This window comes from Eleutherodactylus coqui, chromosome 4 (genome assembly GCF_035609145.1).
Source record: "Eleutherodactylus coqui strain aEleCoq1 chromosome 4, aEleCoq1.hap1, whole genome shotgun sequence".
In the NCBI taxonomy this organism is placed as follows: domain Eukaryota; kingdom Metazoa; phylum Chordata; class Amphibia; order Anura; family Eleutherodactylidae; genus Eleutherodactylus; species Eleutherodactylus coqui.
This window is the reverse complement of record NC_089840.1, coordinates 154,674,354-154,688,949: the sequence shown is the minus strand read 5'-3', so window position 1 is coordinate 154,688,949 and position 14,596 is coordinate 154,674,354. Positions and strand designations below refer to the sequence as shown.

General features: G+C 43.8%; 1 protein-coding gene across 1 annotated transcript in view; it reads left to right on the top strand.

Annotated features, from left to right (window-relative positions):
- The window catches only part of LOC136626544 (kinesin-like protein KIF21B), a 2,048,083-nt gene that overhangs the window by 728,874 nt on the left and 1,304,613 nt on the right, over positions 1-14,596 (top strand). The gene's annotated exons all lie outside the window — the stretch shown is intronic.

The window sequence follows — 14,596 nt, the reverse complement described above, 5'->3', positions numbered from 1 at the left end:
ATTTCACGTTTCTATGACACCGGAAAGTGAAAAAATTACATTCCGCACGTAAAATTTCGATGCCAATTCTTTTGCGCTAGAATTGAATAATCGAGTTGTGACCTACGAACTTTTCCTATTTATGACATAATCAATGCTCTTGACAAATTTCATGTTTCTATGACACCGGAAGGTGAGAAAATTACATTCCGCACGTAAAATTTGGACGCTAAATATTTTGCGCATAGAATTGAATAATCGAGTTGGGACCCATTAGCTTTTCCTATTTATGACATAATCAATGCTCGTGCCAAACTTCACGTTTCTATGACACCGGAAAGTGAAAAAATTACATTCCGTACGTAAAATTTGGACGCTAATACTTTTGCGCATAGAATTGAATAATGGAGTTGGCACCCATTAGCTTTTCCTATTTATGACAAAATCAATGCTCGTGCCAAATTTCCCGTTTCTATGACACCAGAAAGTGAGAAAATTACATTACACACGTAAAATTTGGACGCTAATTCTTTTGCGCATAAAATTGAATAATGGAGTTGGGACCCATTAGCTTTTCCTATTTATGACATAATCAATGCTCTTGCCAAATTTCCCGTTTCTATGACACCAGAAAGTGAAAAAATTAGATTCCGTACGTAAAATTTGGACGCTAATTCTTTTGCGCATAGAATTGAATAATCGAGTTGGGACCCATTAGCCTTTCTCATTTATGACATAATCAATGCTAGTGCCAAATTTCAAGTTTCTATGACACCGGAAAGTGAGAAAATTAGATTCCGTACGTAAAATTTGGACGCTAATTCTTTTGCGCATAGAATTGAATAATCATGTTGGGACCTATTAACTTTTCCTATTTATGACATAATCAATGCCCGTGCCAAATTTGAAGTTTTTATGACATTGGGAACTGAGAGATTTAGATGATGTACGTTAAATTTCGACACCAATTCTTTTGCGCTAGAATTGAATAATCGAGTTGGGACCCAATTACTTTTCCTATTTTGGAGATAATCTATGCTTGCGCCAAAATTCATGTTTCTACGACATCGGGAAGTTGGAAAACTTTTGGCGAGTCAGTCAGTCAGTGAGTCAGTCAGTCAGTCAGTGAGGGCTTTCGTCTTTACATACTGTACTAGTTGATATACCCGGCTTCGCCCGAGTTAATTTGGTACTGGTGTTTATCTGGTGTTCACACGGAAAATCTTATGAAGTCGTGGTTACTTTAAAGATACTGAGGAAAAAAAATATGTTCACCATTTTGCATAGTTCTCTGCGTTACCCAGGAAATACCACGGGGAGGCAACCATGCGACGTTTCCTTTATATAAAATGACATCAGGAAGTGAGAGAATTAGATTACATACGTAAAATTTGGACACTAATTCTTTTGTGCTTAGAATTGAATAATCGAGTTGAGACCCATTAGCTTTTCCTATTTAAGCCATAATCAATGCTCGTGCCAAATTTCCAGTTTCTATGACACCGGAAAGTGAAAAAATTACATTCCGCACGTAAAATTTCGATGCCAATTCTTTTGCGCTAGAATTGAATAATCGAGTTGTGACCTATTAACTTTTCCTATTTATGACATAATCAATGCTCGTGCCAAATTTCACGTTTCTATGACACCGGAAAGTGAGAAAATTAGATTCCGTATGTAAAATTTTGACGCCAATTCTTTTGCGCTAGAATTGAATAATCGAGTTGGGACCTACGAACTTTTCCTACTTATGACATAATCAATGCTCGTGCCAAATTTCCCGTTTCTATGACACCAGGAAGTGAAGAAATTACATTCCGCACGTAAAATTTGTACGCTAATTCTTTTGCGCATAGAATTGAATAATCGAGTTGAGACCCATTAGCTTTTCCTATTTATGACATAATCAATGCTCGTGCCAAATTTTAAGGTTCTATGTGAGAAAATTACACTCTGTACGTAAAATTTAGACGCTAATTCTTTTGTGCATAGAATTGAATAATCGAGTTCGGACCCATTAGCTTTTCCTATTTATGACATATTCAATGTTCGTGCCAAATTTTGAGTTTTTATGACACTGGAAAGTGAGAAAAATACATTCCGTACGTAAAATTTGGACGCTAATTCTCTGGCGCATAGAATTCAATAATGGAGTTGGGACCCATTAGCTTTTCCTATTTATGACATAATCAATGCTCGTGACAAATTTTCCGTTTCTATGACACCGGAAGGTGAGAAAATTATAATCCGCACGTAAAATTTGGACGCTAAATATTTTGCGCATAGAATTGAATAATCGAGTTGGGACCCATTAGCTTTTCCTATTTATGACATAATCAATGCTCGTGCCAAACTTCACGTTTCTATGACACCGGAAAGTGAAAAAATTACATTCCGCACGTACAATTTTGATGCCAATTCTTTTGCGCTAGAATTGAATAATCGAGTTGGGACTTATAAACTTTTCCTATTTCTGACATAATCAATGCTCATGCCAAATTTCACGTTTCTATGACTCCGAAAAGTGAGAAAATTACATTCCGTACGTAAAATTTGGACGCTAATTCTTTTGCGCATAGAATTGAATAATCGAGTTGGGACCCATTAGCTTTTCCTATTTATGACATAATCAATGCTCGTGCCAAACTTCACGTTTCTATGACACCGGAAAGTGAAAAAATTACATTCCGCACGTACAATTTTGATGCCAATTCTTTTGCGCTATAATTGAATAATCGAGTTGGGACTTATAAACTTTTCCTATTTCTGACATAATCAATGCTCATGCCAAATTTCACGTTTCTATGACTCCGAAAAGTGAAAAAATTAGATTCCGTATGTAAAATTTGGACGCTAATTCTTTTGCGCATAGAATTGAATAATCAAGTTGGGACCTATTAACTTTTCCTATTTATGACATAATCAATGCCCGTGCCAAATTTGAAGTTTCTATGACACCGGAAAGTGAGAAAATTAGATTCCGTACGTAAAATTTGGACGCTAATTCTTTTGCGCATAGAATTGAATAATCATGTTGGGACCTATTAACTTTTCCTATTTATGACATAATCAATGCCCGTGCCAAATTTGAAGTTTTTATGACATTGGGAACTGAGAGATTTAGATGATGTACGTTAAATTTCGACGCCAATTCTTTTGCGCTAGAATTGAATAATCGAGTTGGGACCCAATTACTTTTCTTTTTTTGGAGATAATCTATGCTTGCGCCAAAATTCATGTTTCTACGACATCGGGAAGTTGGAGAACTTTTGGCGAGTCAGTCAGTCAGTCCGTCACTGAGTCAGTCAGTCAGTCAGTGAGGGCTTTCGTCTTTATATACTGTAGTAGCTGATATACCCGGCTTCGCCCGAGTTAATTTGGTACTGGTGTTTACTGGTGGTACTTTAGAGATACTGAGCCAAAAAAATATGTTCACCATTTTGCATAGTTCTCTGCGTTACCCAGGAAATACCACGGGGAGGCAACCATGCGACGTTTCCTTTATATAAAATGACATCAGGAAGTGAGAGAATTAGATTACATACCAAATTTCCCGTTTCTATGACACCGGAAAGTGAGAAAATTACATTCCGCACGTAAAATTTGGACGCTAATTCTTTTGCGCATAGAATTGAATAATCGAGTTGGGACCCATTCGCTTTTCCTATTTATTACATAATCAATGCTCGTGCCAAATTTCCCGTTTCTATGACACCAGAAAGTGGGAAAATTACATTCCGCACGTAAAATTTGGACGCTAATTCTTTTGCGCATAGAATTGAATAATGGAGTTGGGACCCATTAGCTTTTCTTATTTATGACATAATCAATGCTCGTGCCAAATTTCCTGTTTCTATGACACCGGAAAGTGAAGAAATTTCTTTCCGCACGTAAACTTTCGATGCCAATTCTTTTGCGCTAGAATTGAATAATCAAGTTGGGACCTATTAACTTTTCCTATTTATGACATAATCAATGCTCGTGCCAAATTTCATGTTTCTATGACACCAGAAAGTGAGAAAATTAGATTCCGTACGTAAAATTTGGACGCTAATTCTTTTGCACATAGAATTGAATAATGGAGTTGGGAAACATTAGCTTTTCCTATTAATGACATAATCAATGCTCGTGCCAAATTTCCCGTTTCTATGACACCGGAAAGTGAGAAAATTACATTCCGCACGTAAAATTTCAACGCCAATTCTTTTGCGCTAGAATTGAATAATCGAGTTGGGACCCATTCGCTTTTCCTATTTATGACATAATCAATGCTCGTGCCAAATTTCACGTTTCTATGACACCGGAAAGTGAGAAAATTACATTCCGCACGTAAAATTTGGACGCTAATTCTTTTGCGCATAGAATTGAATAATCGAGTTGGGACCCATTAACTTTTCCTTTTTATGACATAATCAATGCTCGTGCCAAATTTCACGTTTCTATGACATTGGGAAGTGAGAGATTTAGATTATGTACGTAAAATTTTGACGCCAATTCTTTTGCGCATAGAATTGAATACTCGAGTTGGGACCCATTAACTTTTCCTACTTATGACATAATCAATGCTCGTGCCAAATTTCCCGTTTCTATGACATTGGGAAGTGAGTGATTTAGATTATGTACCTTAAATTTCGACACCAATCCTTTTGCGCTAGAATTGAATAATCGAGTTGGGACCCAATTTATTTTCCTATTTTGGAGATCATCTATGCTTGTGCCAAATTTCATGTTTCTACGACATTGGGAAGTTAGAGAACTTTTGGCGAGTCAGTGAGTCAGTGAGTCAGTCAGTCAGTCAGTGAGTCAGTGAGGGCTTTCAGCTTTATAAATATAGATATAGATATATGTAAAGATGAAAGCCCTCACTGACTCACTGACTCACTGACTCACTGACTGACTCGCCAAAAGTTCTCCAACTTCCCGATGTCGTAGAAACATGAATTCTGGCGCAAGCATAGATTATCTCCAAAATAGGAAAAGTAATTGGGTCCCTACTCGATTATTCAATTCTAGCGCAAAAGAATTGGCGTCGAAATTTAACGTACATAATCTAAATCTCTCAGTTCCCAATGACATAGAAACTTAAAATTTGGCACGGGCATAGAATATGTCATAAATAGGAAAAGTTAATGGGTCCAAACTCGAGTATTCAATTCTATGCACAAAAGAATTAGCGTCCAAATTTTACATACAGAATCTAATTATCACACTTCCCGGTGTCATAGAAAATCGAAATTTGGCAGGAGCATTGATTATATCATAAATAAGAAAAGTTAATGGGTCCCAACTCGATTATTCAATTCTATGCGCAAAAGAATTAGCGTCCAAATTTTACATACAGAATGTAATTTTCTCACTTTTCGGTGTCATAGAAACGTGAAATTTGGCAAGAGCATTGATTATGTCATGAATAGGAAAAGCTAATGGGTCCCAACTCGATTAGTCAATTCTATGCGCAAAAGAATTTGCATCAAAATTTTAAGGACGGAATGTCATTTTCTCACTTTTCGGTGTCATAGAAACAGGAAATTTGGCACGAGCATTGATTATGTCATAAATAGGAAAAGCTAATGGGTCCCAACTCAATTATTCAATCCTATGCGCAAAAGAATTTGTGTCAAAATTTTAGGTACGGAATGTCATTTTCTCATTTTTCGGTGTCATAGAAACGTGAAATTTGGCACGAGCATTGATTATGTCATAAATAGGAAGAGCTAATGGGTCCCAACTCGATTATTCAATTCGATGTGCAAAAGAATTTGCATCAAAATTTTACATACGGAATGTCATTTTCCCACTTTCCCGTGTCATAGAAACAGGAAATTTGGCACGAGCACTGATTATGTCATAAATAGGAAAAGCTAATGGGTCCCAACTCGATTATTCAATTCTATGCGCAAAAGAATTAGCGTCCAAATTTTACGTGCGGAATGTCATTTTCTCACTTTCCCGTGTCATAGAAACGTGAAATTTGGCACGAGCATTGATTATGTCATAAATAGGAAAAGCTAATGGGTCCCAACTCGATTATTCATTTCTATGCGCAAAAGAATTTGCGTCAAAATTTTACGTACGGAATGTCATTTTCTCACTTTCCGGTGTCATAGAAACAGGAAATTTGGCACGAGCATTGATTATGTCATAAATAGTAAAAGCTAATGGGTCCCAACTCGATTATTCAATCCTATGCGCAAAAGAATTTGCGTCAAAATTTTAGGTACGGAATGTCATTTTCTCACTTTTCGGTGTCATAGAAACCGGAAATTTGGCACGAGCATTGATTATGTCATAAATAGGAAAAGCTAATGGGTCTCAACTCGATTATTCAATTCTAAGCACAAAAGAATTTGCGTCAAAATTTTACGTACGGAATGTCATTTTCTCTCTTTCCGGTGTCATAGAAACGTGAAATTTGGCACGAGCATTGATCATGTCATAAATAGGAAAAGCTAATGCGTCCCACCTCGATTATTTAATTGTATGCGCAAAAGAATTAGCGTCCAAATTTTATGTTCGGAATGTATTTTTCTCACTTTCCGGTATCATAGAAACGTGAAATTTGGCACGAGCATTGATCATGTCATAAATAGGAAAAGCTAATGGGTCCCAACTTGATTATTTAATTCTATGCGCAAAAGAATTAGCGTCCAAATTTTACGTACGGAATGTAATTTTCTCACATAGATACTGAAAATTTGGCACGGGGCATTGAATATGTCATAAATAGGAAAAGTTAATGGGTCCCAACTCGAGTATTCAATTCTAAATGCAAAAGAATTAGCGTCCAAATTTTACGTATGAAATCTAATTCTCTCACTTTCTGATGTCATTTTATATAAAGGAAGCGTCGCATGGTTTCCTCCCCGTGGTGTTTCCTGGGTAACGCAGAGAACTATGCAAAATGGTGAACATATGTTTTTCCGGTATCTCTAAAATAACCACGACTTCATAAGATTTTCCGTGTGAACATCAGATAAACACCAGTACCAAATTAACTTGGGCGAAGCCGGGTATATCAGCTAGTAGATAATATAATGCTGTCATATATGCAATTATGTGAGAATCTACAAATGCCTGACCTACAACTTTTTAGATATTTTCAGCTAAGACGCGCACTGCATACCCAATTTCCACTGAATTCTGTCAAAATTTCTAAATATCCAAAATTTCTAAATATCCAATAGTGGGTATTTTTAAAACACAGTGACCTAAGGGACTAATATCAATATTCTACACACATTTGTTATCAGCCAAAATGGAATGTGATCCACTGCCTATTTATGATAAATGGAAAGCTAGTATTCCCACATTGACACTAGAGGATTGACGGGAAGTAATATGGTCACATCTACAGGTATCACGAGTAGAGATGAGCGAGTGTACTCGTCCGAGCTTGATGCTCGTTCGAGCATTAGGGTACTCGAGATGCTCGTTACTCGAGACGAGCACCACGCGGTGTTCGAATCACTTCCATTTTCTTCCCAGAAAGGTTTGCGCCGTTTTCTGGCCAACAGAAACACAGAGAAGGCATTACAACTTCCTCCTGTGAAGTTCCAGCCCTATCCCACCCCCCTGCAGTGAGTGGCTGGGGAGATCAGGTGACACCCGAGTATATAAACTGTGGCCCGCCGCGGCTCCCCACAGATGCACGCTGAGAGACATTAGGGAAAGTGCCATCCTGCTGTAGCTGCTATAGGGAGAGTGTTAGGCTGTTATCTTCGTCTTCAAGAACCCCAATGGTCCTTCTTAGGTCCACATCTGACCGTGTGCAGTACTGTTGAGGCTGCTTTTAGCAGTTTTGCACTTTTTTTTTTTTTTGTATATCGGGCGTGCAGACCATAGCGTCCTCAGTCTGCAGTCATTTTACAGAGTATAGGGGCAGTACTGCTGAGGCAGGGACAGTGGTACAGGGAAAGAGATATACTGGCTATATAGGCAGTGGGCTTTTTCAAAAAAATTGGAAAAAAAAATCTTTGGGCTGCCTGTGACCGTGTTTACTGCGTGTCTGCTGGGGGTAGTAGTCGCTCACTGTTACCCAGCTAGGTGTTACTGCAGCCTTGCGCATAATTTTTTCTGGCTGCACTGTGCTTTCAATAACCACAGTCATCCTCCAAGAGGGAAATCCATATATAGGCTATACAGGCAGTGGGCTTTTTCCCAAAAATTGGAAAAAAATACTATATTTGGGCTGCCCGTGACCGTCTTCAGTTTACTACGTGTGTGCTGGGGCTAGTAGTCGCTAATTATTACCCAGCTAAGCCTGTGACCGTTTACTGCGTGTCTGCTGGGGGTAGTAGTCGCTCATTATTACCCAGCCTTGTGCATAATTTTTTCTGGCTGCACTGTGCTTTCAATAACCACAGTCATCCTCCAACAGGGAAATCCATATACAGGCTGTATAGGCAGTGGGCTTTTTCCCCAAAATTGGAAAAAAATACTATATTTGGGCTGCCTGTGACCGTCTTCAGTTTACTGTGTGTGTGCTGGGGGTAGTAGTCGCTCATTATTACCCAGCTAAGCGTTACAGCAGGCTTGCGCATAATTGTTTCCTGGCTCTGCTGTGTCCGTTACATGATCGCCGTCATCCCGCCAGAGGGAAAGAGTATACATATATACGCTGCATACGGTGTCTGTCTGGTTTTTCACCTCACAATTTTAAAAAATTGAAGCAAAATACTTAAGGCCTACCACTGGCCTTTGGCCACTAGACTGGTTCTGCCCTGTGAATTCCAGTAGCTCAGTCATACGCACCTAGGTCTGACTACAGGCTTGCGCATAATTGTTTCTTGGCTCTGCTGTGTCCATTACATGATCGCCGTCATCATTCCGCCAGAGGGAAAGAGTATACATATATACGCTGCATACAGTGTCTGTCTGGTTTTTCACCTCACCATTTTAAAAAATTGAAGCAAAATACTTAAGGCCTACCACTGGCCTTTGGCCACTTGACTGGTTCTGCCCTGTGAATTCCAGTAGCTCAGTCATATGCACCTAGGTCTGACTACAGGCTTGCGCATAATTGTTTCCTGGCTCTGCTGTGCGTTCCGTAAGCGAAGTCAGCCTTCAACCACAGACCAATAAGCGGCACATTTAATTTCAGCGTTCTGTTTCTGCTCTACTCGTAATACACCATGCTGAGGGGTAGGGGTAGGCCTAGAGGACATGGACGCGGGCGAGGACGCGGAGGCCCAAGTCAGGATGTGGGCACAGGCTGCTGCGAGATTAGGAGAGAGGCAAATTTCTGGGGTCCCCAGATTCATCTCACAATTAATGGGTCCACGCGGTAGACCTTTATTAGAAACTGAGCAGTGTGAGCAGGTCCTGTCGTGGGTGGCAGAAAGTGCATCCAGCAAACTATCTACCGTCACCACCCAGTCTTCTACGCCGTCCACTGCTGCATCCCTGAATCCTCTCGATGCTGCTCCTCCCTTCTCCCAGCCTCCTCCCTCCCAGCAAATGACACATTCAGAAGAGCAGGCAGGGTCCCAGGAACTGTTCTCGGGTCCCGGCCTTGAGTGCGAAAAAATGGATCCTCTATCACCTGAGGAGTTTCTCATGACCGATGCCCAACCTTTGGAAAGTTCCCAGGATCCGGGTGAGGAGACTGGGGAGTTTGGCAACAGTCTCAAGAGCTTTCAGTGGATGAGGAGGACGATGACGATGAGACACAGTTGTCTATCAGTGAGGTAGTAGTAATTTCAGTAAGTCCGAGGGAGGAGGAAGATCAGCTGGACGATGAGGTGACTGACCCCACCTGGTTTGCTAAGCCTACTGAGGACAGGTCTTCAGAGGGGGAGGCAAGTGCAGCAGCAGGGCAGGTTGGAAGAAGCAGTGCGGTGGCCAGGGGTAGAGGCAGGGCCAGACCGAATAATCCACCAACTGTTTCCCAAAGTGCCCCCTCGCGCCATGCCACCCTGCAGAGGCCGAGGTGCTCAAAGGTGTGGCAGTTTTTCACTGAGAGTGCAGACGACCGACGAACTGTGGTGTGCAAGGTTTGTCGCGCCTAGATCAGCCGGGGACGAAGGTGGGACGAAGGCCGTTCACCGCCTCCGGTTTGCACCACTGCCTCTCCCCCTGTGCCCCAACCTGCCACTGAGATCCAACCCCCCTCTCAGGACACAGGCACGACCGTCTCCCAGCCTGCACTCACACGCTCACCTCCGCTGTCCTCGGCCCCATCCAGCAATGTCTCTCAGCGCAGCATCCAGCCGTCGCTAGCGCAACTGTTTGAGCGCAAGTGCAAGTACGCGGCCACGCACACGCACGCTCAAGCGTTAAACGTGCACATAGCTAAATTGATCAGCCTGGAGATGCTGCCGTATAGACTTGTGGAAATGGAGGCTTTCAAAAACATGATGGCGGCAGCGGCCCCGCGCTACTCAGTTCCCAGTCGCCACTACTTTTCCCGATGTGCTGTCCCAGCCCTGCACGACCACGTCTCCCGCAACATTGTACGCGCCCTCACCAACGCGGTTACTGGCAAGGTCCACTTAACAACGGACATGTGGACAAGCACAGGCGGGCAGGGCCACTATATCTCCTTGACGGCACATTGGGTGAATTTAGTGGAGGCTGGGACCGAGTCAGAGCCTGGGACCGCTCACGTCCTACCCACCCCCAGAATTGCGTGCACCAGCTCGGTGCTGGTATCTGCGGCGGTGTATGCTTCCTCCACTAAACCATCCTCCTCCTCCTCCTACACAACCTCTGTCTCGCAATCAAGATGTGTCAGCAGCAGCACGTCGCCAGCAGTCGGTGTCGCGAGGCGTGGCAGCACAGCAGTTGGCCGTGCTGAAACTACTCAGCTTAGTAGAGAAGAGGCACACGGCCCACGAACTGCTGCAGGGTCTGACAGAGCAGACCGACCGCTGGCTTGCGCCGCTGATCCTCCAACCGGGCATGGCCGTGTGTGACAACGGCCGTAACCTGGTGGCGGCCCTGCAGCTCGGCAGCCTCACGCACGTGCCATGCCTGGCCCACGTCTTTAATTTGGTGGTTCAGCGGTTTCTGAAAAGCCACCCACACTTGTCAGACCTGCTCGGAAAGGTGCGCCGTCTCAGCGCACATTTCCGCAAGTCCAACACGGACGCTGCCACCCTGCGGACCCTGCAACATCGGTTTAATCTGCCAGTGCACCGACTCCTGTATGACGTGCCCACACGGTGGAACTCTACGCTCCACATGTTGGCCAGGCTCTATGAGCAGCGTAGAGCTATAGTGGAATACCAACTCCAACATGGGCGGCGTAGTGGGAGTCAGCCTCCTCAATTCTTTACAGAAGAGTGGGCCTGGTTGGCAGACATCTGCCAGGTCCTTGGAAACTTTGAGGAGTCTACCCAGATGCTGCAATCATTAGCGTCACCATTCCTGTTCTATGCCTCTTGAGAAGTTCCCTGCAAAGCATAAAGGCAGACGCTTTGCGCTCGGAAACGGAGGCGGGGGAATACAGTATGTCGCTGGATAGTCAGAGCACCCTCATGTCTATATTTCAGCGCGTTGAGGAGGAGGAAGAGGAGGTGGAAGGGGAGGAACCTGAGGAGGAGCAGGGGGAAGAGACAGCCGGCCCTTCTGCTGAGGGTACCCATGCTGCTTGCCTGTCATCCTTTCAGCGTGTATGACCTGAGGAGGAGGAGGAGTAGGAGGAGGAGGAGGATCCTGAAAGTGATCTTCCTAGTGAGGACAGCCATGTGTTGCATACAGGTACCCTGGCACACATGGCTGACTTCATGTAAGGATGCCTTTCTCGTGACCCTCACGTTATACGCATTCTGGCCACTACGGATTACTGGGTGAACACACTGCTCGACCCATGATATAAGGAGAACCTTTCCACTCTCATAACCGAAGAGGAAAGGCGTTCGAGAGTGATGCTATACCACAGGACCCTGGTGGACAAACTGATGGTAAAATTCCCATCCGACAGCGCTAGTGGCAGAAGGCGCAGTTCCGAGGGCCAGGTAGCAGGGGAGGCGCGGAGATCAGGCAGCATGTACAGCGCAGGCAGGGGAACACTCTCCAAGGCCTTTGACAGCTTTATGGCTCCCCAGCAAGACTGTGTCACCGCTCCCCAGTCAAGGCTGAGTCGGCAGGAGCACTGTAAAAGGATGGTGAGGGAGTACGTAGCCGATCGCACGACCGTCCTCCGTGACGCCTCTGCTCCCTACAACTACTGGGTGTCAAAGCTGGACACGTGGCCTGAACTCGCGCTGTATGCCCTGGAGGTGCTTGCTTGCCCTGCGGCTAGCGTCTTGTCAGAGAGGGTGTTTAGTGTGGCTGGGGGAATCATCACGGATAAGCGTACCCGCCTGTCAACTGACAGTGCCGACAGGCTTACACTCATAAAGATGAACAAAGCCTGGATTTCCCCAGACTTCTCTTCTCCACCAGCGGACAGCAGCGGTACCTAAACAATACGTAGGCTGCACCCGCGGATGGAAGCATCGTTCTCTATCACCATAAAAAACGGGGACCTTTTAGCTTCATCAATCTGGGTATTATATTCATCCTCCTCCTCCTGCTCCTCCTCCTGAAACCTCACGTAATCACGCCGAATGGGCAATTTTTCTTAGGCCCACAAGGCTCAGTCATATTACTTTTGTGAACAATGTTTATGCTTTTCAATTCTCATTAAAGCGTTGAAACTTTCACCTCAACCAATTTTTATTTTAACTGGGCTGCCTCCAGGCCTAGTTACAAATTAAGCTACAGTAACCAAAGTGATTAATGGGTTTCACCTGCCCTCTTGGTTGGGCATGGGCAATTTTTCTGAGGTACATTAGTACTGTTGGTACAACAATTTTTTTTGGCCCTCGCCTACAGTGTAATCCTAGTAATTTTTATGGGTTTCGCCTGCACTCATGGTACAACAAGGTGTGTGGGGTTGGCCTACACTTTTGCTACATAAATATAACTGGGGCCTTGTCTATACTGCAACTACTGAAATGGGAAAGAGACTGTTATCTCCCTAAACTGCTGCAACGGGAATGTTACTGTGGCCTGTCTTGACTGCTACTACTACTGAAATGGAACTAATACTGTGCTCCCCCTATACTGCTGCTTTGGAATTGTTACTGGGGCCTGTCTTGACTGCTACTATTACTGAAATGAGCCGTTGGGCAGCATGTTACCAAGGAGAAGTGGCAGCAGAGTGTCATGCAGGCAGTGATTGGGCTTTGTTGGAGTTAGTGTGGTGCTTAGCTAAGGTATGCCTTCCTAATGAGGGTTTTTCAGAAGTAAAAATTGTTGGGGGGGGGGGCCACTCTTGCCGCTATTGTGGCTTAATAATGGGACCTGGGAACTTGAGATGCAGCCCAACATGTAGCCCCTCGCCTGCCCTATCCGTTTCTGTGTCGTTCCCATTACTTTCTTGAATTTCCCAGATTTTCACAAATGAAAACCTTAGCGGAGCATAGGTCCCATACAAAAATGCTCGGGTCGCCCATTGACTTCAATGGGGTTCGTTACTCGAAATGAAGCCTCGAGCCTCGCGGGAAGTTCGACTCGAGTAACGAGCACCCGAGCATTTTGGTGCTCGCTCATCTCTAATCACGAGCAATTAATAATAAACTTATATAATTATCAAACTGCTAACAACCACACGTCTGTAAGTATGTAAGTGAGTGATTCTCATGCTCTTACTCCCTGGCAACATCATAGCCCTGCTCCTGGTGACGTAATAGCCCCACCCTGGAGCCATCATAGCCCCGCCGTGCTGATGTCATAGCCCTGTCCCTGGCCCATCATAGCTCTACCCCTTGGGGATGTCACAGCAGGTCCTAAGACAATGAGAATACAACTAAGCCGTTATTATGTCAGACACAACTCAGCAGTCCTGACCTACCATCACCACAGAGATCTGGCGGGCTGGAGGACCTGTGGTGATGTCACTGCTGTGGCAGGAGCCATTCTGGAGTTCAGTAGTACTGTATAGTGGAAAAGCCAACAGAAAATACCAGGACTTGTGATGATGTCACTGTCATGTGATCACACGTGCGGGTGGAGTCAGAGATCCTATGACCAGTATCATCACTGTATCCAGGAACTGTGTGTGTTGTGTGCAGTCAGCATAAATGTAGTAGAGCTGCGAGTGGCTGTTTGTCTAATGTGCTGTGTGTGTAATGTGCATAGTTAGCATGGATGTATGTCATGTAGCACAGCTGTGTCTGTGATGTATATGTCATGCAGCAAAGCAAAGTTTGCAACATGCGCATGTGCTATGGCACAGCTTTATCTGTTACCCGCATATAATGTAGCAGACCTGTGTTTTTACCATGCACATCTCATGTCTATCACATACATGTCATGTACAAATGCTGTGTCTGTGACGGGCATGTCATGTAGGAGAGCTGAGTTTGTAACATGTGCATGTACTGTGGCACACCTTTATCTGTCACGCGCATATAATGTAATAATAATAATATATAAGAATAATCTTTATTTGTATAGCGCCAACTTATTCCGCAGCGCTGTAGCAGAGCTGTGTTTGTACCATGTGCACATCATGTCTGTCAGGCGCATGCTATGTAGCACAGCTGTGTGTGTGATGTGCATGTAGCAAAGCTGTGTGGCGCGTTGTGCCACCAGAAACACTGGTACTATAATTTTCTAAGAATTACTA